We start from the raw sequence: 25,602 nt of genomic DNA, 5'->3' as shown, positions 1-25,602 counted from the left end.
CCCAGCTATAGATGAACTGGCACAGGATGAAGATAACTAAATGCAGTTCAGTCAAGTAATGATGACCAATAGCTATCAATGTCTGCCAACATAATCAAACCAATTTTAGTCTGTTATTTTAAGAAATTAATTTAAATGTTAATATAAAGGTAAATTAACCATGCTGGAATGAGAAAAATAAAACAAAGCAACATTATACTGACCAAAACAAATTAGCGTTTCACTGTGTGTGTATAACAAAGCCATATGTACAGCCTACAGTGTCTGGGGAGAAACTCCAGAAAAGAAAATAAAGGACATTACCACAGTAACCTATCTTGCTACTCTGTTTGGCAGGAGAGAATGTAAAACCAATCAAAACAGTAAGTAATGGAAGACTGAAAAGTAATGAGGTTTGGACAAGACCCCTGAGGTATTCTACCATTAGCATGATGGTTTCAAATAGCTGTTGGTAAAAGTGGCTTCAAACTCCTGAAATTTCTGTCACCATTGCTACTCACGCATATGAAACACTGGATATATCCCAATTCTACATTGTATTCAACAGGAAACTGCTAAATTCTAATTTGCTGAATTTCTGCTAGAAAGCTAAAAATTCTACAAGGCTAAAATCACCAATCTTATTCCAAAAAATTATGAAGTCACAATAAATTCACACATTTCTTTTGGAACACAAGCATTTTTACAGCTTTCCAACTCAGGGTATCTAGATTCTCCCCAATCAAAATATTTTGAATGTTACCAATACAGTAAATATTTTTATTTTCTACAATCTAATGTTTCTTAAAATTGAATAGTCATGCTATAACATATCATAAGAATAACATTTCTAAGCTACAATTAATAGGTATCACATTAAAATACATGAAGGCTAAACTTTTCTATCAATATTATATATAAGACAAAAGAGTGGAGAAGGTTACAAATTTTTAATAAGAGCATTATATTATGGTAGTAATAATCTAGGTGTTTTACTGGAAGTGAAGTGGATTACCGTAAATGAAATTTTAAAATGTCCTTTCCATTTTACAGATAACACAAAATGACTTTTTTTCATGTCTCTAGCGATAAGGATAAATTTGCCACACATTTAAATGGTGCCTTCACCCTTCCCACTCTAGCTCATGAATTAATAATTCAGTGACATTAATACAAGAAGATAAATGATAAAAAGGTTAAGGCGCATGGGCCAACCATACACACATACTTCTTTTAGCACAGTTAATACTTCTCCGCCAATTATAGCTAAAACTTTTTAACAGTTTTCAACAGCATTTTTACAATCTAACTAGCAGCTTATGCACACACAATTTCACACAATTCAGGCTTAATAAATCTCCTGCTGGTACCAAACAATCATTCTGGGGGATTAAAGTGCAACAGCTGTTAACATTAATAATGTTTTACGTAGTCATATGTATTAAAGAAGCCTCTACTCCATTATTAGTCTCCTAAAAAACCTTCTACACCAATATATTGATTTAGCATGAATTATACATATATCCCTCAACTGGTGACTTACAACAAAGAAATACATTAGTATGAAATGGTAAAAGGAAAAAAACCCTGCACTTTCTGTAACAGATTTTTCTGAACCAAACTTAACGAAATGTATTTGAGTGTGCATGTGCAGATATATGTAACACAAATGAAATTAGCTCAGTCTCTAACAGTTTTTAAAACCAAAAATCCTCGGTAGCATTTCTCATTGTAAATTTCAATACACCAATGCTCTGTAAATATAAAACGTACTTCAATGTAAGGTGGCACACATTCACTCATAGTTGCTCTGACTCTCTCTGAAATGTCTTAATCCCTTCTCACTGTTTTCATTCCCAGGGCCCTAACACCTTCTAAACTTGGGCAAAAACCCCATAGGTGATTCCTCACCCTCCATTCAGCTTGCTAATCTCCACTGGACTAATCTTTCTCATTTCACTCTACAACGTAAAAACGTGTAAAACTGGAACCAATCCCAGAGATCACTTCATACATAAGACAAAGAAAACATTTGGGGTTGTGACTTGACGAAGGCAAATCGCACAACTGCTGATTTTTAAATTTTCCATAAGTACGTATATTACCTTGCTGTAATTCAATTATCACAACAAATCTAGTATCTCTATTTTAACAACAGGGAAATTACAACTGGGGGCCGAAGGAGTAATAAATGGAAAGTTTAATAAAAAGTGGCAAAAAACAAAACTAGGACTAGAATCCAAATAGATCTAATTTCAAAAATATTTAAACCCTCTGCTTCTGTCAAATTTATTTGCTCAGTAATTCTGAATACGCCTTTCAAACTGATTTTTACCAAGATACCCATATATAAAGCATTACCCTCCTTCCCACCTAAGGAAATATATATGGATTTGGTAAGTTTAAAAACCACCTAAACCATAAAGCCAACCTGACCACCTCAAGGTGAAAAAACTTCTCCTTCCACAAATTACTAGTCATCACCTGTATCATTTGTACGGTAGGTGATCTTGGGTTATCATAGGACTCCTCTTCAATTGAGCTTTTAAACTGTTTTTAAAATCTCTTTCGTCCAAATTTCCCATATTTATCTTTCTTCAATATTAGTCTCTTCAAACCAAACCAAAAAATTTCCAATATACATACTTTGTTCCAGACACTAAGTCTGGTACTGCAAGCAATACAGGGATGCAGAAGATAAGAAAATGAGACAAAGGGGGCGCCTGGGTGGCGTCTGCCTTCAGCTCAGGGCGTGATCCCGGTGTTCTGGGATCGAGCCCCACATCAGGTTCCTCCACTGGAAGCCTGCTTCTTCCTCTCCCACTCCCCCTGCTTGTGTTCCCTCTCTTGCTGGCTGTCCCTCTCTGTCAAATTAATAAATAAAATCTTTTAAAAAAATTTAAAAAAGAAAATGAGACAAAGGCACAAATAACTACAAATTACTTTAATATACTTAAGTAAGTTGTCCTTACAGACCATAGCTTTGCCCATTGCTTTAATCGAGCCTGATATGTAGCATAATACACTGGTGATTAATACAGTGAATACACAATAAATTAAACAGGTTTCTGAAAATTACTTTTAATAGATTTCGCTTTTTAGCTAACATCTAAGTTTGAGAATGACCATCATTCATTCATTTCCTATTTTTCCACTTTAAAAATCAGCAAGATTCAATTTTTGGACCAAAGGAGGGTTACCCTCACCTCTGTACCTTTCTTGGCATACTCACGATGTTCCTTCTGCCTGGAATTCCCTCTGCTACTTGTTCCTTGGCCAACTACTGTTCTTTTTCCAGTACTCAGTTTAGGCCTGTCACTAAACTATCTAACTCCCTCCTCCCCCTGAACCTTACCACACACACCAAAACAGCACTACTATTTGTGTCCATAGCACAGTGTACTACACATCACAAAGTATCTAAAATATCATCTCAAATTATTGTAAGCTAACTGAAAACAGAACCCATGGCTTTCACGTCTATAATCTCAGTGTTAGGCAGCCTTGCATAATGCTTGGCAAATAGCACCTAACAAATGGTTCTGACAGAAAGAAAGGAAAATAGGGAAGAAAGGAGAAAGCTGTGAATGAATAAACTAAACTGCAGATGCAAAGACAAGACCATGAATGGTAGAAAGGATAAAGAAAAGTGAACGGAATCCAGAAACTAACGTGTGAAACAAACATAATACTTTAAAAGTAGAAACAAATGTAAGATCCCCTAGAATAGGGTTTTTCAGGGATTTTTCTTCCTACACAAGACTATTTTTAATTAAATATNTTTTTAAATCTTTTTTTTTTTAAAGATTTTATTTATTTATTTGACAGAGATAGAGACAGCCAGCGAGAGAGGGAACACAAGCAGCGGGAGTGGGAGAGGAAGAAGCAGGCTCATAGCAGAGGAACCTGATATGGGGCTCGATCCCGCAACGCCGGGATCACGCCCTGAGCTGAAGGCAGACGCTTAACCGCTGTGCCACCCAGGTGCCCCGACACAAGACTATTTTTAATTAAATGTTTAATTAAATATTGAGAATGCCTATTTAAAAGACAAAATAAAAAATGAATGTTTTTCAGAAAGCTTAATTTACCATTGTTTGGCATATTACTTTATCATTTTTATCACTTACAGAAGCCAAATAAACTGAGCCTCCTTATTATAAAAGTGAAGCAGGAAGATCACAATTAATGGGGAAACTAAACCTACAACTCAGCTCTAACCAAAACCAAACTCCAGTAAAATAATCCCCTAATGGAAGTTTTTCCTTAAAATACTTGAAAATCTGGGGTGCCTAGATTAAGTATCTGACTCTTGGTTTCAGCTCAGATCATGATCTCAGGGTCCTGGGATGGAGCCCTGTGTCTGGCTCTGCAATCAGCACAGAGTCTGCTTGAGACTCTCTCGCTCTCCCTCTCCCCCCTGCTTTCTTTTCACTCTCTAAAATAAATAAATCTTTAAATAAAATAAAATACTTGAAAATGTAATAGAACCTATGAAAACAATCTGTAATTTTAAATATTTTAAATCATTTAAAAATTTTTCAAGTATTACAAAATATGAAACTAGATGAAATTATACTAAAAATGCCTGATAAATCTGCTTTTAAATAAAAATAAGACTGGATATATTTAAAAATTTTCAAAGTACACTAGAAATACAAGAAAAATTTTTTCTTGCAAAACTTTTTGACAAGGTAGGCTTCCACATCTACACATTTGCCCGGCAATATTTAGGATTTGGAGAAAATATTATTTCCATCAGTATAATTTTTTGGTTTTTTGGTAAACGTTCTCTTAAAAGTGAAAGTTTTTAAATAGAGGGCAACACATGGGTACAACACACTTTTATCACCATTCAGAACAAAGAATGGAAAAATCAAAATCCACACCTCTTCTCTCCCCCTAAATTATGAGACTGACAATTAACACTCCAATTCAATGCCAATTTGAGGGTTTATACTGCACCTCTAAATGAAAAGACAGTAAATTTCACAATGGGTATTACACTTCAGCCTTACTTTGGAATTAAGGTATCTGATACGGCCTATAAAGCATGTGGCATTGAAGTTTTTTTTTTTTTTTGGTATTTATGTTTTGCTGAGGCTGTTGAAAAAACATAGCTACTTCGAAATCCTAACTTTCCACCTTTCCTCAGACTAGCATTGCCAATTTAATCAACTTTAATATATGAATCAAGCATTGATAATAAATCTAAGCAGCTTGTTTGCAGAAAGATATCTGAATATTAAATATGAAAGTTAACAGGTTTTAATAATTAGACTCTGTAAATTGTATAATATATGTGTCCGTCCTCATTTGGGAAGATGCACTTCTCACATAATACTCATCACACTAAAAACAAGAAATTGTTCTGGCATTTCACTAAATTAAAATCTTGAAACCCTACAGCCACAATGTGCAACTTTAGAATTTATTAGTACTTTAAATCAAACCATAGTTATTCAGTTTCATATAATGCAATTTAGTTTTCTGTAAATGAAAGAACACAATGAGATTTTAATCGGAATCTGGTGTTAGTCACTAGAAGACATCTTGGAAGGTAAACATCCACTACCACCACCCTCCAGAAAAACTATCATTTCACAGTTAAAAGATAAAAATTATCCACCTGTGATACCCACTGAGGAAAGGAATTATGGAAGAATGACTCCTTACATACCAGAAAACGTTTCTAAAGCTAAGATTAAGGTTACTCTTACTAGAAACTTATATGCAATATTAAATACTATTTTTTCACAGTTTGCTAAATGCCTAGATGGTTACAACATGGATTTGTTAAAATATTTTGTCACAATTTTTCTTTATATATTTTATCTCATGACCACTAAAATATCTTTTTAAACACTTGTATTATTTTTTATGGTTTTCTTTACTAACTAAAAAACCAAAATTCACACTACAGTATCAATGCCCACATTTAGTTAACCTCCCTTTATTTCATGTTGATTACCTTATGTAAATCTATCTTCAGCATAACTGATCAACCAGCAGAAAAAAGAAGACAACCTTCATACCAGGACACAGTTCTGACAAGTAGCCTCTACTGCCACTGCCTTCCTTTTAAAACTGTTAATACATGGGAGGATCCTAATCTTTGCGATGATTTGGGGGCAGGGATTTTGAAACTGTGATTGTAGGTCAGGGAGAAGAACTACAAAAAAGAATCCTACTTGCATGTTTTCCATATGGTAATTCAATCAGATATCAGATTATAGTAAAATGAGGAAAATTATTGATTTTTTTTATTTAATCACACAGTAAAAGTGGAAGCAGATGTTTTCAGGTGGGTGGGTAGACATCAACATTTCTTGTTTTCAGTATCAGAGCATCAATTTTGATAAAGACAAATCAGGCCAATCACTGATTTACCACCTAAAGAAGACACCGACAAAAATAGAAAACTCTGAGCAGAACTAAAAAAGGAGGAAGAGAGAGTCTCCCAACAAAAATGAGTAAAAAAACAGAACAAATCTAAAGAGTGAAAATGGATGCCAAACAACAGGAGCCACTTAAATATGTGAACCAAATTTAATTCACATCAATAATGATAATAATAAGCATTTACTGAGAGCTTTCCATGTATGAAGCTCTATTAAACTCTGATAACTGCATCACACAATTTTTCTCTATTATATGGAAATAAGAATACTTTCAGATTACCACTAAAAAATCAGTACTAACTCTTGTATTATTACTATTATCATTCTTAGATCCATGAGAGGAATCTGAAACTGGTTAGGTTCTAGTCTAATTTATTGTGATCTTTATTATCATAAACGACAGCTATTTATTCAAAAATATATTGAGAGCCTACTCTGAGTTAATAACTGATGATAGGTGCTGATAGGTGCTCGTGGTTGTTGTTCAGCCTTGTCACCCATAATTAACCAGCTATAAAACCTAAAAGTTATTACTGGGTCTAAAGAATTGAAAAACTATCGAGGAAATAATTTCATTATCCTTAATAATGAATAAGATGTAGCTAACAAATTTTTAGGAACCAACAGAATAAATATGTAAGTTTATGATAACAAAAGAGAAAACCACAATAAATTGTAATGAATTACCAAAAAAGACCTTTGAGGGCACAGAAACTCCTAAAACTTTCCAAAAGGGACAAGGCTTGCATCTAAGGAAACCTAAGAATATCAGTTTGTGAAGCGACTGTTAAGAATGTTAATAAAATGGCCCTTAACAAAGCCCAAAGTATTGTTGCACAAAATAAAAGATTTCTCTCTAATCAGATTTTAACAGCTGACCTTTATAAGTCTTGATTACCTTAGAAGAAACTTCACATGAAATACAAATAAACCAAAAACCTAAACCTTATAGCCTCAAATCCACATAATAAAATTGTTCACTTAATCAGCACTTAAAGAAACATGAATATAATTTAAAACATATATAGGTATATACTCAAGAATATTTTTAGGAACATTTGTAAAGGAAGCAAAATTATTTTTTTCGGGGCGCCTGGGTGGCACAGCGGTTAAGCGTCTGCCTTCGGCTCAGGGCGTGATCCCGGCGTTATGGGATCGAGCCCCACATCAGGCTCCTCTGCTATGAGCCTGCTTCTTCCTCTCCCACTCCCCCTGCTTGTGTTCCCTCTCTCGCTGGCTGTCTCTATCTCTGTTGAATAAATAAATAAAATCTTTTAAAAAAAATTATTTTTTTCACAAATATAACATTAAAAATGTGCATTTCACCTTGAAGCAATTTTTTGGACCACTGGTATTATTTAGGCATAATGCATGCACCTCAAAGTATGGGCAGAAAAATGGACTCATTCCTTTCCTTGCTTTCAAGCAAGCTAATGGCAGGAATGAATGACGTTTTGAACCTATGTTTGATTCCTAGCTCTCTACGCCACATTCAATTACCAAATTCTATTCCATCATTACAAAAGTCTTCCCATCTGTCTATAGTCATTGCCTCACACCTGGACTGTCATCCACATCTTCTCAGGTTCTATTTCTTCCATTATTTCTCTGCTCTAGTTCATTGCTTACACCATCTTGAGAGTTAGCAATTAAAAATATGACACGTTCTCAATCAAAAATATTAACACTTTTTATGGCCCAAATGTAGTCTAATTTTAGTGGAGTAGGCTCTTTATAATCATGTCCCAAACTAACACCTCATTTTCATCTCCTTCCATTTGCTGTGTGATTCATACCTTCCATACACATTCTCCTGAAGGTACCGTATTTCTTCCTTTGTTTCCAGTGCCTTTACCTCTGACCTGTCCGCCTCTCAAAAAACCTGCATCTGCTGAAATCATCCTCTGCCTTCAGGTCTACCTATATGGAGTCTCTTTTTTCCATACTACTCGTTTTGAGTTCACCCCACCTACCCTATATTCCTCAGTCTGTCCTTTACACTTCAGTTTGGCAAGTCACTATAGTATGCCTTATATTATAATTATTTGTGGAAATGTCTGTTTCTCTCAGGAGATTGTAAGTAACTCTTACAGAGCAGTCCTTACACAGCACATTTTTCTAGGCAGCGCCTTAATAAATGGCTGTTGATACAAAATGAATAAAATTAAAGCCCAGAAGTTAATGGATAACTAGATGAAATACACTTATATATAAAACTGTTCTTGTACAGGATAAAACACAATCAATATTTTAAAACACAGACTTTAAGACCAATTCAAGAAAATGCATACTTTTGATCTGGCAATTTTGGCAAACTCAGTACTAGAAGTTCTCACATTTTTAAAACCACATGTGCTGCCATAATAACCTCTGTGGCATTGCTGGAAACCAAAAATAACATCTTGAAAGTAAAATCCAAAGCATTATAAATACTGTGAATTATTAAAGTAAATCCAAGTCCTCATCTGTCACTTATACACATGCAACATTGTCAAGAATGACTGCTCTGAACTACAGAAGCATAATGTACTTTAGAAGAATGTACACACATATGAAATTGTTCAAAAGATAATTTGGATTTGACTTTATTGGACTCTCGAAAGAATTCTTTTATATAGTAAGAAATCTCTAGGACTGTGCATCTTAATACAATTTAATTTACCAAAATTGGGAGTGAGAAGTAGCATAGTGGCAATAATTTAATCGCTCTGGCTTGGTAATCACCTCTGGCCTTGAGAAAACTATAAATTGCACAACATAGAAGAGTGACAAAATTTAAGCCACCAAAAATTAAGATTTACTTTATCAAATTTACCTTTATGATCTTAGCTCTAAACTATAAATGTCCCTATAAATGAAAAGTTGGCTTAAGGAGTTTTAATTAGACTAATACAATCTTTTTTTTTTTTAAAGATTTTATTTATTTATTTGACAGAGATTGAGAGACAGCCAGCGAGAGAGGGAACACAAGCAGGGGGAGTGGGAGAAGAAGAAGCAGGCTCCCAGTGGAGGAACCGATGCGGGGCTCCATCCCAGAACGCCAGGATCACGCCCTGANACCGATGCGGGGCTCGATCCCAGAACGCCAGGATCACGCCCTGAGCCGAAGGCAGACGCTTAAGGACTGAGCCACCCAGGNGGATGCGGGGCTCCATCCCAGAACGCCAGGATCACGCCCTGAGCCGAAGGCAGACGCTTAAGGACTGAGCCACCCAGGCGACCCTAGACTAATACAGTCTTGAATACAATTCCAAAGATGAAAAATCTGCCTTTCACCTAAACAGCTAAGTACACCAAATGCACTATTATTCTGAAAGACAAAAATAAAATTCTGACTACCATATTTAAAATTAAGAATTTTCAATTTTTTAAAATTTGTAATATTTACATATATTAAACCAAAAACTGTGCTTTCTAGATTTATCATTCAATTATTTATCTGTTGCGTAAAATCAATAAAACTCCAAGTCCATATAAAGGAAGCTTACGACTAAAGATAGGGAGTTTTTAATTTGCACTGACTTGTTCATTAAAATATTTTTCAATCTATTCACAAATCTTGCAACAATAAAAAAAAATGGACTTAAGTCTTACCTTTAAAGCGGTTTCTATACCACCATGACAGGTGATTTTGAAACACTTTAACCTGGATATTAAACACTTCAATTTCCACAACTTTTGATTATATGTTAAAATGATGTAAAATATTAAAGCTTTAATGAATACTCAGCATTAAAAAGTCAATTTAATAAGTAAGGAATTAATTTTCAAATAGGGAAGCGGAGCTTTAGAAATTCTGAATGGTATAGTTGTAGACTCTGTCCAAAATAAGCAGCATTACTGAAAATTTTAACTGTTTAGTCAAAATTATATATTGTTTCCTGGAATCCTTCCTAATATCTTTAGTTTAACTTTCTAGCTACTTGAATTATTCATACGTGTTATATATAGTTCCTTATCTAAACACCTACCCTTATACAGGGTTGTCTATCTTTCACTTTGAATCTTTTTTATGCAAAAAATTTAATGTCAACAAATTAAAATAGTAAAATTACAATTTTATCTAACTTTTAGGTTCTAAAAGAGTAAGGAGAGAAAATTTATACATACTTAGGTCTTAGACATAATTAATAAGTTTTAAGTTTAGAGAACAGACACCCTAATCTTCAGCCAAAAATGAGAACAAGACAATGCTGAATCCTTGGCCAACAACCTAAACATATGTTTGCCTTATCATATTTTGGTTGAAGCAAATATGAATAAAACAAAGAGGATAGCAGGCCAATCAAAGGCATCAATTGTACTACGTAGTTGCCCACAGAAATCCATCTTTATAGACAAACTGTCTTTTCTTTTAAAATCATTTAATCCATAACATGAATTATAAAATGGCAAAATATATACATTTCTCAAACTGTCATTTAAGATGCTTCAATAAAAATTTTCTATATTTTCTTTGAGAAAAAAGTACATGGACTAAAGTTTTTCTTTTGTAGATTGAACAAAAATAGACAAGTATAAAAAAGTCACTCATATATCATGATGAATGAAGGATTATCAGACCAAACAGTAAAGGAATATTTTATAGGAGTTAAATAATGCCAAACATTAAGTATGGGAAATATCCTTTTTTAATTGGCTCAATATAGTCAGTCATATGGAAACAATCTGAAGACCACCACCACATGATTCCACATTAAATAAAACACTTATACATTGATACTAATCACTAAATTTGTACCTTGCTCCTTCTCAGAGGTCAAACAGCATGTTACTTGGAAGTCAAATGAAAAAAAATGTGATTTAATTTTTTTAAAAAAGAAATAAGGCTCTCAGCCATCAATTCAGAAATAGGATGAAAAAATTCTATTAGAGGAAATATCAAAAATATCATAAAGAAATATACAAAATACTGAAGAAGTGTTAAGTACAAAAACATTTGAAAATATCAATTTTATAAATAGTGATTTATTTTTCATAAACAGAAAAAATCAATTTTAATAAAGCAAGCTAACAAATTAAGCCTGTATTTTAATTTATTTTCAATTAAACGTTAACATTGCGGTGATTTAATTGCAACCTTCTTGGTAATGTTCTTGATTTTCCCAGATTAAAAGGCAATATAGACTATTAGTGTACGTAATCTGTAAGATTCTCAATATTCTTCGAATACTTAAGCAAAGGTTGTACTAAAGGCTGTTCAATTTAGTATTGTTCTAAAGAGTTCTTGTTCTAATTTTTTAGGAACACTCTTAAGTTATTAAAAATCAATTCTAAATTTTTTTTAAAGCCAATTCCGGAAAATGTGAATTCTAAAGTACTTAAGATTTGTTTTTCGATTTTTTAATCATGTAACATTAGAGATTGAATAATAAATGCTTTGAAAAATACCTTTTGTCATGTAATGAAACCAATTATAGGTTTCAGGCTGAAAGGTCAGGAGAACTTTGCACTTACCATATCAGTAACACAATACAAGAGAATTAGTAAAAAAACAACAAAACAAATGTGAGGTATGAGAGAGTGACTACATTATTAAAATAGGCAAAGTATAGAAGTTATGTTTGACCATCAAGTTCATTATAATTCTATGTCACGATAATTTAACAAAATATTTTATAAGCACTAATCAACCCAAAATTCCTATGAAGAGGACAAAGATAGAAAAGTGCTTTTAGAGTGTATTCTTAAATACCTTAACATATTGCAGCTGTTATCTGAATCCCATGTTGCAAAGATCCAAAACAAAGATTTTCTTGAATGTAATTCGAATAATTTCAAAGGTCCAGGTACTTATTTTTGCATCTGCCAACAGCTACCATGGGCCAGTAATTACTAAGAGATAACAATGCATCCCTTATGATGCTCTGACAAGTAATGAAATACTGGGCTAAGCTATTTCCTTGAACCTGAATTTTTATTTCAGGCCTCTGATATGAGTAATCACAACTACTTTTCAGCTTTGACTGGTATTTGGTCAAAACAAAAATGCCTTTCCAATCAATATTCTGATTTAAAGACCACTGAACATAAACTAATTTTTAAAGAACATTACATAAAAATTCAATGAGTAAATGGCTTCTTTTCCTTCTTAATTTTAAGTCTCAAAAAAGGCTATTTAAATTTATATTAAACTCGTATTTATATTAAAGTATGAAAACCATACAAATATGAGACAAGATTATCCATGAATAGAAACCATCAATATTTTTAGTTTGAATTTCAGTTATTTCCTTAGGTGGTGTGTTTATTCTTATATATAAGTAATACAATCATGTTTAAATTACTGGAGAAAAAAATGTGTATCTTATAATTTATTCTTTTAAAAAATGAATAGGGGCGCCTGGGTGGCACAGCGGTGAAGCGTCTGCCTTCGGCTCAGGGCGTGATCCCGGCGTTATGGGTTCGAGCCCCACATCAGGCTCCTCTTATGAGCCTGCTTCTTCCTCTCCCACTCCCCCTGCTTTGTGTTCCCTCTCTCGCTGGCTGTCTCTCTCTCTGTTGAATAAATAAATAAAATCTTTAAAAAAAAAATAAAATAAAATAAAAAATAAAATAAAAATAAAAAATGAATAGAAATTTGATACTCTAAGATTTTAACATTTTTACTCTTCAGTGCAGCTTTGAATTAGCAATATCCTGTGAATGCCATAGAATCATATTACATAAAGTGTACATAATAAAAAGTAGTCTTTTAAACCTTGGTTAGATTTCAACTTGATGAAATCTATGCCTTTGAAAAATATAAAAACAAAAAGAAACTAATATTGTTGATTTATTATTATACTTAAAATGAAAGCAATAGTTTTTAAATTTTAAATTTAGTTTTTAAATTCTGTTAATAAGGCAATATAAAATATATTTTTTCCAACAGTAATTAAAACATGCAGATTCACAGTTCTGAATTCCAGACTCTTCATATAGGTATACATAAATTTTGAATAAATATTTAGGGTTTTTTACATGTTTTATTAACTTCCATTTAAAATGTTAACCTGTTAAAATATTTGACTTGGTTCAAAGAGAATAAAACAGCAAATTTTTTAATAGAAATTTCCATTTTTATAAAATGTATATTAAAAAAGATTATTTCAAATATGCATTCATAACACATACTACTCTTATCTCGAGAATTATTCCTCATATTATGTTCTACTCATAATATAGCTTATTTTTTTTAAAAAGCCAATCTGCTCAAACAGATGTAGAAACAATTTAATACATACACATTTACTCAACATGTACACAAATGAGAAGAGAATCTTATATCATAATTAATATCTGTATTATTCATTCAAGAATATTTGATAGAAATTTCTTTGATAACCTACAAAGAATGTCAAGGTTATTTTAAACTAAAAAGCACTGCCAATTAACTTCCTTGCCATAAACATCCCCAATACCAATAAACCCTTTATAATAATAACTTAATTAACTTGTCAACAAGACATTTTCTTTGCAATGGATTCAAATTTCACTACTTTAAAAAACATCCAGTAGTCTATCTCCAAATTTAAGACAAAGCAAGTACAACTTACCCTAGCTGTGCCTTTCCAATAACCGCACAGAAGTTATGCACTCTCTGACAGTTACTGTTCCTCACGTAACAATTTTCCTGGAATGAATTCTCTAGTAACCCTTACCTCTCTGCGAAGGGAGGTGTGATATTCGAGGGAAAAGGGTAATGAACTGTAACATCAGATTCCATTTTCCGGTGCCGATCATAGTTAACACCAACAATGGTAAGAAATCTTTTTTACCATATTATTTAAGACAATGAAGTTGGCAGTACAGGATGCCTATCAATAATTCTACCGAAAAGGAGCATTTGTATACTTTTGTAAAAACATACCACCATAATCCTATTGAAGTGTAATTGCTGTTGCTAATATTCTTACCCTGGTATGAAAATGCTCTGCATAAGTGTAGCATAGACTTGTTAAGATAATACATGACCATGCTGAGAGGTTAATACTTATATAAAAGCCCATGACAGTACCATAAATCTCTTTATTAGACAATAGTTTCCTTACTTAGAGGGTCATTCTGTGTAACAATAACAATCTGACTTTTCACATTAGTAAAGCTTAGCTAATAAAACAGTAAGTCTACAACAAAGAATTTCATTAAGAAACAAAGCCTCCTAAAATACAAAATAAATATTTTTACTTGTCATATCATTCCTTGGTAAACTAAGGGAAAGAAATGAGCTATTACATCTCTTTTCAAGGATGCATTTCTTTTTTTTCCAACAAGCAAATTCTGAAATAACATTTTTACACTAAAATGTAAAAATAAAAATAAAATGTTCATTTTTAGTAAAATTTAATTATCTTATCCTTAAATTTCCTGGCAAAATTACGCATATGATGTGAAAAATTTTGCTCAATGAAAAGAACCAAATACTTCTAAAGGCTTTTAACCCTGACTACCAAAACACCTCATCGGAAAAATCTCAAGTACTTCTCAGTATCTGTCTTATAATTTCTTAGAAATTTAGTTGACACAGTGTTCATAAATGTAATTCCATTTTTTAATTAAGTACTATCTACCCTGCCTGCATTCATTTTTTTCCAAGTTACTCAGCAATTTTCTAAACCATTTAATATTAGATCTTTACTGGTGGTTTCCCTGTTTTTAAGTGTCACCACACTAATCAGTCCGTTATTGCAAGTTAAAGTCATTAATCCAAAGTGATCATTTTTGTTTTTAGAAAAGAGCATATGCAATTCATCTACTTTGATTTACTAATTAAATGTAGAGGAATGTAATTTACTACTTACTGTTCAGTGATCACTTTATAATATTTTACATAAGCTGGAAAATTTTCTAAAAAATCCGATCTCTCTTTTAACAATTATTAGATATTTAAACAAGACACAGTTCTACAGTCACCCAGAGCTTTGGCCGATCATAAAAATAGTTAGCATCTCAAAATGAATCTGATTCATTATCTTATCTTTCAAGTTATTTTTACTAATTAAGGAAAGGTAAAAAGCACATTTGTAATCTGTGAATACAGGCAATGATAAACTTGGACATTTAGTATATTAAATTTCACTATAATATGGCTAATCCCAAATACTTTATTTTCCTTAGAACAACTTTTCTCAAACAAAAATTAAAAATATATTAAAAAGTAGAATTTTCAAAAAAGCAATATCAATTGATACTGCCTTGATTATTTTATCTCATATACAAGCTCCCTCTGCAGGTAATAACAAGGGTTAGCAAAAATATCTGAAACATGCAGGCAGTTGCCTGGTAAAGATGCAGGTCACCATTGTATGAAAATACTATTATCCAGAGTCTCCTCCTTACCAATTATCTGATTAAAATAACTGCTTCTGAAAATTTGTGGTTCAACATGATTATTCTTGTCCTTCAGCTTGGCTAAGAATGTAGCTTGAGCAGGCAGGATATACAAACTTTTCAAAGTCACCCAAAAGCCACTCTTACAAGGTGTATTTCAAGGAAAAGAAAACATTACCTTGCTTACACAGCACCAGCCTGAAATGATAGACCACCCAAAACAAAGCTGTTCAACCCGTTTATCTGATGCATCTTCTGATCCCAAAGTAAATAATCAAAGGTGGTATTTTAGGATTGACTTACAGGGAAAGATAAAAGATGAATTTTAAATAAATGCAGTAACTACTACACTTTCTTCTTATTTAGAAAAATTCAGAAACTTAAACCTGAAGCATTCACTTCTGAAAATAAATTTATTTTCATTAATTCAATATGATAAGAAAAAGAAAAACTGATTTGATTTGCAAAATGCCCTTTACCCCTCCATCATATTTTTTTCAGAATCTGCTTTAGATTTGTGTTTACACACTCTCCTCTTCACCATATTCCTTTCTCCGTGTATAGAGATATAAAGTGCATCTCTGACAAGGGAGCAGGGGGAAAAAAGGCAAAGTTAAGAATATTTTCAAAGTCTTGGGGGCAATGTATTACCAAAAATTATTACTGGACAATTCGATGTCCCCCTGATTTTTCCCTTCAAACATGTATGCACCACCTTATAGCATATAAGCAGTGACTAGAAATTTGAGGCATTAAATTTGACTTACCCATAAATAACTGACAGGCTTTATAAAGTGTTTTTTTTTTTTAACTAAGATCCTTATTAGACACATGTAAATTATAAAAGATATACTCACTTTCATGCTAAACATACAAAAATATCATACAGAGATACCAGTTAAATTTATTTTCTACTTAAACAAAGAAAACAAGGCTAAGGGGAAAGGCAACGTGTAATATGCAGCATTTGTAGCGAATTTTACACTTAAGAGAAAAATAAAATTTTGTTTCACTTATATTTTTTAATATTCAGGCTGTAGACCTAGTTTAAAACAAATGATAATATGAAAAGTGACCTCTATCAAAGCTATGGGTGTCACAGCATTTACAGGAGAAAAAACAAAGGTCCGGGGGAGACATTTCTATTATTCATCTATAGAGCTATCCAGAGGAAGCAACTAATATCCAAATACTATCTTTCTCATGACATTCACAGAACTTTGAAAGGACAGAAACAGTTAAACGTCCTTAATAAAAATGAAATGTCTAAGACATCAAAATTTTCGTACAATTTTTATTTGTTTTATTTGTTGATGGATATGAAGCAAAATGAAACGTTTCAGAATTACATCCATCTTTTTTTAAATGTAAGACAAGATACATAAAGTGCATCAATTCTTCATTTAATACATTAAGCCTTTGTCAAATTCTACAAAAATATCCACAATCACTGGGATACAAGTGCATAAGCTTAGAACATCACCAAAATAAATGTTCATCAAACTCTCTTGGACATTAACCACATGAAGACCAGGAATTTTAAGAATTAAAACACACCACAGGCATCTCGAGATTAAGAACACAAAGAAGAGTGGAGAAAATATTGTATAAAAACGTGTGTTCTGTAAGTTCTAATCAATAACCACAGTAATAACCAGTGAAAAAATGGTAGGCTTTTAAGGCAGAGGAATAAAATTTCTATATAGAAAGTACAAATGGAATAAAGAAATAATAATTCCAAATAGAAATACTTTGTTTCAAAGTAAAGAAATGCGGAAAATCGTTTTCCACTGATTTTTTTATGTAAATTGTAGTTGAGAATTGATTAGGTAAATACGATCTACATAAAACAAAAATATATCAACTAAAGACCTTTTGTAAAATCTTGTAATGGTTCCCCTCATTACATGGAGAACCGCTGTCACAGTATTCTATTTTAAGAATAAAATTATTAAAATTATAACTTACTATATAAACAAAACAGAACTCTCTTTTGTTCTCTTTATAGACACTATTTACTGTCCTCTACAAAAGAAAGCATTAGTCAAAAGCAAGGTCACCGAGCCCACCCCCAGAAGCCCGAAACCATTTTTGACAATAACTGGGGTTAGACTATTTTGTCATCTAAATCCAGGGCAATAATCTGTTTGAGGTATGGGCTGATGCAAAAATACCTACAAAATGATGCAAAGCATAGGTAGTACAAGCATTTCATGATCCAAAAGTAGTAAATACCTTTGAGAACAAAACAGAGAATAACTAATTCATATCATTTTCAAAATCAGTTTAAAAACAGTTATTTTAATCGCACATATTTTACATTTTAAACTTACATTTGTGGTAATTTTTAGCCAGTAACTGTCATAAATATTGATATATCTAAAGGAACAGAATATAAATTCCATGTTTATATATGTATGTGTGTATATATTTATTTGATCAAGAAAGGAGTTAAAGAGTATTACCTAATAATTGAAAGAGCAAAACTAACCCTTTTTCTTTTATGAGGAACTTCATGGTGGATTTTTCACTACTGCAATGGCTAAAGATTTTATTATTCACCTAGAAAAAGATTTATCCGGTTTTGTTCTAACCAAAATAATAAGCCTTTGAACAGATCTAAGTCTAAAGTTAACCATCTTTTCAACTTCTTCCATCTCTCATGGCCAAGAACTAATAGTTTGTTTTTATCTTTCTTTTTTCTACTATCAGATTTATTTAAAAAAACAACAAAAACCATACATTTTTGAAGTTACTTAATGCATCCTAAACAGAATTAAGTCATTATTTCAGGATGTTACCTTCTGTTTAACCTGACTGCTTTTTAATATTTCTATTTTTATAAAAATATTGAATCTATCCTTACAAAAAGCTCCCAAAGTTTTTTTTCTTAGCTTTAAGTAGGCTTCTTTTAATGCAACTAATTTCAATACTGAAATTCAGAGATTAAGGTGTAATCCCTGTGTGTGAATTTTAATGTTTATAACGTACTCCTCACAGATTGGAAAAATCAATGACAAGACCAACAGGGGCCCGTTTTGCTCAACATAGGTTTTCTTGTCAGGTAGTGATTAATGCTGTGCTCTGTAGAGGGAGACATTACATCCGGGCTAAAACAGACCTAAATTTTACCCTCAGGCAGAAATCTGATTTAAACATCTCTATTTAAAGTGACATTTGTCCTCCCTTTTCAACTGGTTTCCCCAGAAATGCCAGGAAGTTGACTTCATGACCTAAAAACAGCTGGGTGGCTGTGAGCAGCAGTTGTGGCCTGTTCTTGCACTTGGGTAAATCTGGGTGCCAGAATGAATCAAGGTGGTAATAAAACAGGTGCCCAGCTATCCGCTTTGATGAATCCCATGCCACCTTCTTGCTACAAGAATTTAAGACTTACAATTCCTTATAATTCTAGAGTCAGTAGTAAAAATTTCTAAAATATGTTTCTGTTACTGATAATAACTTACCTATCCATACTGAAGGGCTGGATTTCTTTTGATGCCTAAAATTACATCTGATATTTCACTACACTCATCTGAAATATCAGCTGATTACAAATTCTAGAAATGCAGAAAAGCAACTACAAAGAGCCGATCTCTAAAACAAGTAAGAATATGCAAGTGGAAATAGTTTCTTTATCCTTATACTGTGAAACATGGTAGCTTTTGATATTATTAAGCAATTTAGACATTGCTGGCAAGTTCCTACTAACCAAGGTAATCTAATTTCTGTTGCTTTTCAACGTAAATTGATTTTTTTTTCTTTTAGCCATTCTGGTAATTGAACAAATTTATACAACTGTGATGGGATTTTACTTACCACCACACAATGCATAAAATTCTCTATGAAGACAAACTATATTACTTCATAAAACTGCATTTTTGTTGTAATTAAACAAATTGTATTTAAACTTGCTCTGTGCTTCAAAGCAATCAATAGTATTTTGCTGTGAGCTGCACTTTACTTGCAGGTGTTAAGCGCTAGGTTCCTTCACTTGATCTACCTTAAAGATAGTTTTTATTGGCAATATATGGGAGATTATTTTCTTCTTAAGATATAACTTTTTAAAAATCGTTGCATAAGAATATACTAGAAAATATCTGCAAATTATTGCCTACACTTAGTCTATCAGATAAATGACGTAAAAAGATTTTTAAGTATTTTTGGTTGATTAAGACTTTTTATGACACAGTCATCCACTTAAAAAAATACCTACTTATGTCAAAAGAGCATTAAGAGATTTTCATTGTTTACAACATACCCATAACAAGACCTATAAAGTCAAAATACCACACTGAAATCCTGAATAAAATTTAGGAATTATAGATCCCCAGTTATATGGTTTCCCCCTTAAAAGTTATTCACTTAGGTCAAGAAAAATGTCATAATTTTAGGATTCTAATTTGCTAATTCCAATCATTAACTATCTCTATGTTAAACAACCCATTTCTTAAGTGCTTTTCTTAAAGCATTAAAAAAAAAAAAAGTCACTACTTGACCAATCTTGAGTAGCAAAAAGATTTCAGAGAACAGTCTCAATTTTTCTGATAACATCAAGTCTAATTACAGTAATCGGGGTGATTAAATACTTTTCAACCTTTCAACCTTCAATCAAGAATTATTTGAAGAGATGAATATTTAGGTGGGGCTATAGACTAATTAGTGTTATGTAAGAGAGAAGTTACCTAAGCTATGATTTTAACCTATCTTTAAAATAAAAATGTTTCAATCTTTCTTAAAAATAGTTACAAAACAGTTATCTATTTGGGTAATATGAACTAATATTTAAACAAATTACCTTAAGAACTGATATGGCCAAAACATAAAGAGGATTTCAAGGCCTTTTCAGGTCTAGGAGCTAAAGTTGCTATTTTTAACACTTGATCAAAACCAACAATTTGCAAAATTTTTTAGCTAAGTATTTTTGCAAATAATCTGATGAACCTTTCTTCATAATCATCCACTTTATGTCTAGAATTTATTAGTTTGAAAATAATTCCACTTTAATTTTGCATGAACCTTTTTTGCAGAAAAGCAGACAGATGTCAAATGTGTACCTCTCCAAGACTCAAAATCAGATACGGTGGACAAGAAGAGGCAAAGTGTAGTCTTTGAGGAGACTTTTTGTAAAAACAGCAAATCTGAATTCTTCAATCACTGAATTCTTCAAATTTCGAAGACTGTATTTCATTCCTAATCTAAATACAATTAATCTGCATTCTTAAGTATCAGCAATTAGGCAAGTGGTATGGATTCTTATTAAAATGAGAACAGATTTCTCCCAGGTAGATATAGTGTGTGTAGCCCACACCTAAATTGTAATGCTCTCCTCGTCTCATACTACATCTGTCAATAAACTAAGTGTGACTTGAGTATTTATTCAGAAAAGTTAGGTCAAATAAATATTTTGATAGAAAATACAGCAATAACATTTTATTACTATGGTGTATAGATTTCCAGTTACCTCTTGACCTTCCCAACTTCTCAATCTTAGCTCACATACTCCTATAGTACTTAAGACATTAAAATATTATGCTAGATTTTTTAATAAAACACAGAAAGCTTCAATAATGATCAAATAAAGATCTAACTGTAAGTAAACCTTGGTTTTAAAGCTCTCCTCTCGCTTATTTTAAGAAAGGAAACGCCCAGAAACTTGGTGTTAACGTTTCTGCTGATTGTGAAAATTGCAGCAATAAAAACTCCAACTGCTTGTCTTATATTAAGTCTTGTAGTACTACTCCATGTGAGATCCATACATTTAATATTAGTTTTTATAACATTTGGAAGTTCTGTTGTCTGCTTTGATGTTAGTCCATTAATAAAGCAGAGTCAAAAGCCTGAAAAAAATTATATTTATTGGAAATTCTCAAGTCAAAACCAGAAGTAATTGGTTTGTTCTACCCCACATGACTTAATATTCTGATTTCTCCAACTACCTGCTTCCAGAGCTATCTGCATTTCTAAATTCATTTTCTGTTGCCAACACACAGTAACCCACAATGATTGAAAATGGCAGCTGAAGTGCTTCTACAACACATTAATTTTTCTCTAAGTAGTCCAATTTTGTCATTGAAATGTTGAAAAATCTTTTCACCACATTTTACACCTTCAGGGATTTGCTGAATTCAGGATCACCATCATATAAAATGAAGAACAATGTTTTCAAGACAATTTTTAGATTATCACTAATAGCTCTAAAGGATAATGTTTTCTTTATAGCACTCTGCATTCAAAGCAGACTAGTTAACAGCAACTTAAGTGCAATAATAGCAATTACAACAATGTGGGCATTTTTACCTCAAAAGTACTTCTTGGACAACTGAAGGGACCAGATAAATAAACTATCATAAAATGATTTCAGGGGAATGATATACAATTTGAATGCCACTAAAAAAAATCTTATCTTAATCTGAATAAAGTATCTTATTAAACTACAAACTAAAAATGTTAGGCAATTAATGTAATGATATTTTTCCCTCCAAAATTGTTTATTAGAGTTAATTCTCAGTATTAGAATAAAAACAAGGAGTTCCGAACATTAGTTTAAAAAAAAAAGAGTCCTCTTCTAATGAAAGAATATAAACTCATGTTCAAAATCAACTAACCATCAAAGGTAAAACTATAAAAAAAAAAAAGGCTCCAAAACCTTCTCTGAAGTTCATTTTCATCTTAAAACTAGTCTTTAGGAAATGTTGAGCTAAATAAATAAAACCTACACTTTCCCAGAAGTTGATGAAAAAAGTTCTCCCTTGACCCATCTGCTTGCCATAAAATGACCCAAATGACCCAAGTACTTGTTCTTGTTTCTTCACTCATGGATATTGAGTTAAATTCAAAGAACGTACCTCTCTGCAAATGTAAAAAAAGCATTAACAAGTATGCTACAAATATTAGGAAAAAATAAACCAACTGTAAGCTGAATTCTCCAGTTTACGGTATTTGATAAAATACAAAACTTTCAAGATAAAACAAATAATATTCAAAAAGAATTACTACTAAATAGAATTCACAAATAATCTGAGTATCACCTAGAACCCTTTTTCAAATTATACTTGCAGAAGTGCATTAACAAAGTTCATACTGAGTTTTTAATATCCAAACCTTCCATTGATTTTCCCCCTTAATTTAGCAAGTGTATTAAAAATAAGTTTCCTAGGTGTAAAAATGAGTGTCCCTTTATCACAAGATTTCTACTGTTTTATAGACTAATTAAAAGACTTTCTTCCCCATTTTACTAATATAACAAAGTGTAGGCCCTAGAAAAGTATTAAATTAGAAGGAAAAGCTTTCTCACTCTCTTCCACTGAAGGGACCCCAAAAGACAGGCAACAGTGACTATCATAAAATAAAAGGTCACCCTTTTTCTAGGAACAAACCATTTATCAATAGAAAATAATTGTCTTGCCATTTGCAAGGGCTCCACAGCAATAGACAATGTTTTTCACTCACATAATTACAAAACAGTGAAAGTTCAGAAACACAGCCTGAATCCACCTCCCTATTTTTACCCTTTACAATTCTCATTGCCCTTTGGGCCTCTGCTTGGAAGCAAATGGAAGACAGGCTGAAGTTTTCTCAATTGAGCTAAAGCTAAGAAACCTTTGATATGCTAATAGTCCCCTTCAAACGGTAAGAATTCACACTTGCATTAATTCAAACAATTTGTGCAGAATGATGTGAAATGGCACCTCTTTTAGAGGCAAGCAACAAAAGGAGAGAATCGGAATGTCTGAAGGAACTAAACAACAGAACATTTGTTCTGCAGTATTCTCTCTATCATGCATAAATTTCCTGGAGGGTGGAGGGAGGAACAACAAAAAGTTCCACAACACACCTGAACAGAAGTAGATTTTCTTATATAAGGTTTTCCAAATATTATAAACATATTAAATTTAAATTTACCAAGTTACCTTTTTACTTAGATCAAGAGTCCCATAGCAACTTGGAATGTTGCTAAAGACACTACACAAACTATTCTATTTTTCTGCTGTGGACGCATATTGCCTCCTTAGTACCAAACTTTTAAGGTTTGCCCAAGATCAAACTTGATTTAGTAAGAGACATCCCAACAGGAAATTATTTACCAAACGGATGTGACTTTTCTTCATTGTGCAAAGAGCAAACTCGGTGGGGCCGGTTCCAGATACAAACACTGACAGGGAAATGAATGAACCAACAGCGTCCGTTAAATCTACGCCTCTGGAAAGGGGAAGAGAGAAGTACACAGACTGTAAAGGCTGAAGAAGAAAATTTAAGAATTGGGGCGGGGGCGGGGAGGAGAGTCTTAGAATCCGGCCTTTGTAACGGGAACCATATGGTTGGTGGCTGCGGCTCAGACGCTCCCAGGCTGCTCGGAGGAGCGGCTAAGCAGCCTGACACCTTTCAAAAACAGGAGGAAAACATTTCCTCGGTCTGAATCCGAGACAACACAGTTTGCATCAGGAAGAACGGAATGAGAGGGTCCGGGAAGGGGGAAAGGATGCGGGGGGGTGGGGTGGTCCGTAAAAGAAGACGGACCGCAGGACTTTTCCCTCCAACTACGTTTTTAGAGGACAGAATGAAGAGGATAAAATATATATATATATATATGAAAGACATACGTTCCTTAGCCTCCGATCAGCGACACTTTGGGCACAAAGTAAAGCTTCCAGCGATTTTCCCTACCCCAAGCCCCGTAGTTTGGCGAAAGGAACAAACTTTACTGATCCCGAGTGAGGGAGTCCTGCAAGCGTGCCTCCCCACTGCTAGGACGCTTTTGTGGCTTCGCCCGCCCTCGCCTCCCTACCGGAGGGGTCGGGTCGCCCCAGCCAATCAAGGAGCCTAGGTTCTGTTAGCCAGGGGTCTCCCATTTCCCCCCGCTCCTCCCACGCCTTTTCCTCCCCGCGGATCCACCCGGCACCCCCATCCTACAAACCAGGCTTCCCAAGGTTCCCAGCCCCACAGCCACCCCAGGGGCCCACGGTCGGCAACTTCTCCCGCAGGCCCAGCGCGGCCCGCTGCTGCCCTCTCACTGCGGGTCCGGGAGGCTCTCTGCCCTCCCCAGGGCCCGCCTCGAGCCCGGCCCCGCCACCCGCCCGCCCACCCCGCGGGGCCGCCCCTAATCGTTGCCAGCCCCCGCGCCGGCCTGGCCACATCTGGCTGCGCTTTGCTGTCATCCTCGCCTCTCCACACCAACGAGAAAAAACAACAACCCGCAACAACTCACCCAAGCCCTCCCCCCACCGCCCACTTCCCCCGAACTCGCTCCCGGCGCCCGGCCTCCCTGCTCCACTTACAGCCCGGGACAGGTCTGCAGGCGGGCGGGGCGGTGGGGGACTGGGCCCCGCACCCCCGAGCAGAGCGGCCCCACGGAGGGCGCGCCTTACACCCCCTTCCCCAGACGGGCTGTAAAAGGGCGAGCGGCTCCTTCCGACCCAAGCTTTCAAAAAAATCAAAAAACGCATAACCCAATCGTACTCCCCCCACGCCCCCTGCAAACAGACTGATGCCTAGAGAGCTTTACAACAGCTCCCTGAGAAAAGAAGAAGCTGGCTGGACGGGACTGGAGTTCAGCGTATCGATTTCTGAGAAGAGGTGGGGGGAGGGGGAGCAGCAAGAGCCAGCGCGGGTCTCCCCCTTCCCCCGGCCGAACATAAACAAACAGCCGAGCCCCAACTCACCCGCGGCTCCCTCCACCTCCAGCATCCACCCCCGGGCAGGAGACGCAAAGCAAACAGGTCTCCGAAGCCCGGCACAGAGGCACATTGTTCGCTCCTGCGGCTCTTACCTCGGTCTGCGAGCGCGCCCCGGGGGCAGGCCGTCTGGCGCGGGGGCCGCGCGGGGAGAGGAGCAGAGGGCAGCGCGCCCCGGCTGGTGAGGGCCGAGACCGGCCGCACGCTGGTCGCCGGCCGCCGAGTCCGCGCGGGAGGCA

General features: G+C 34.4%; 1 protein-coding gene across 20 annotated transcripts in view; it reads right to left on the bottom strand.

Annotated features, from left to right (window-relative positions):
• ADGRL2 (adhesion G protein-coupled receptor L2) overlaps positions 1-25,602 on the bottom strand; it is a 609,194-nt gene that overhangs the window by 162,217 nt on the left and 421,375 nt on the right. For 16 of the 20 annotated variants that reach the window (XM_034653773.1, XM_034653753.1, XM_034653762.1 and 13 more), the window contains exon 1: positions 25,459-25,596. The exons of 2 other annotated variants lie outside the window; for them this stretch is intronic. The gene's annotated coding sequence lies outside the window, so the exon portion shown is untranslated. Of the gene's footprint in view, positions 1-23,776; positions 23,892-25,351; positions 25,370-25,458; positions 25,597-25,602 lie in introns of those variants that run through there. 2 more of the 20 variants (XM_034653756.1, XM_034653757.1) reach the window with 2 other exon arrangements.

This window comes from Ailuropoda melanoleuca, chromosome 2 (genome assembly GCF_002007445.2).
Source record: "Ailuropoda melanoleuca isolate Jingjing chromosome 2, ASM200744v2, whole genome shotgun sequence".
Lineage (NCBI taxonomy): Eukaryota > Metazoa > Chordata > Mammalia > Carnivora > Ursidae > Ailuropoda > Ailuropoda melanoleuca.
Note: the sequence above shows the minus strand (reverse complement) of the source record. Positions and strands in the feature narration are given on the sequence as shown.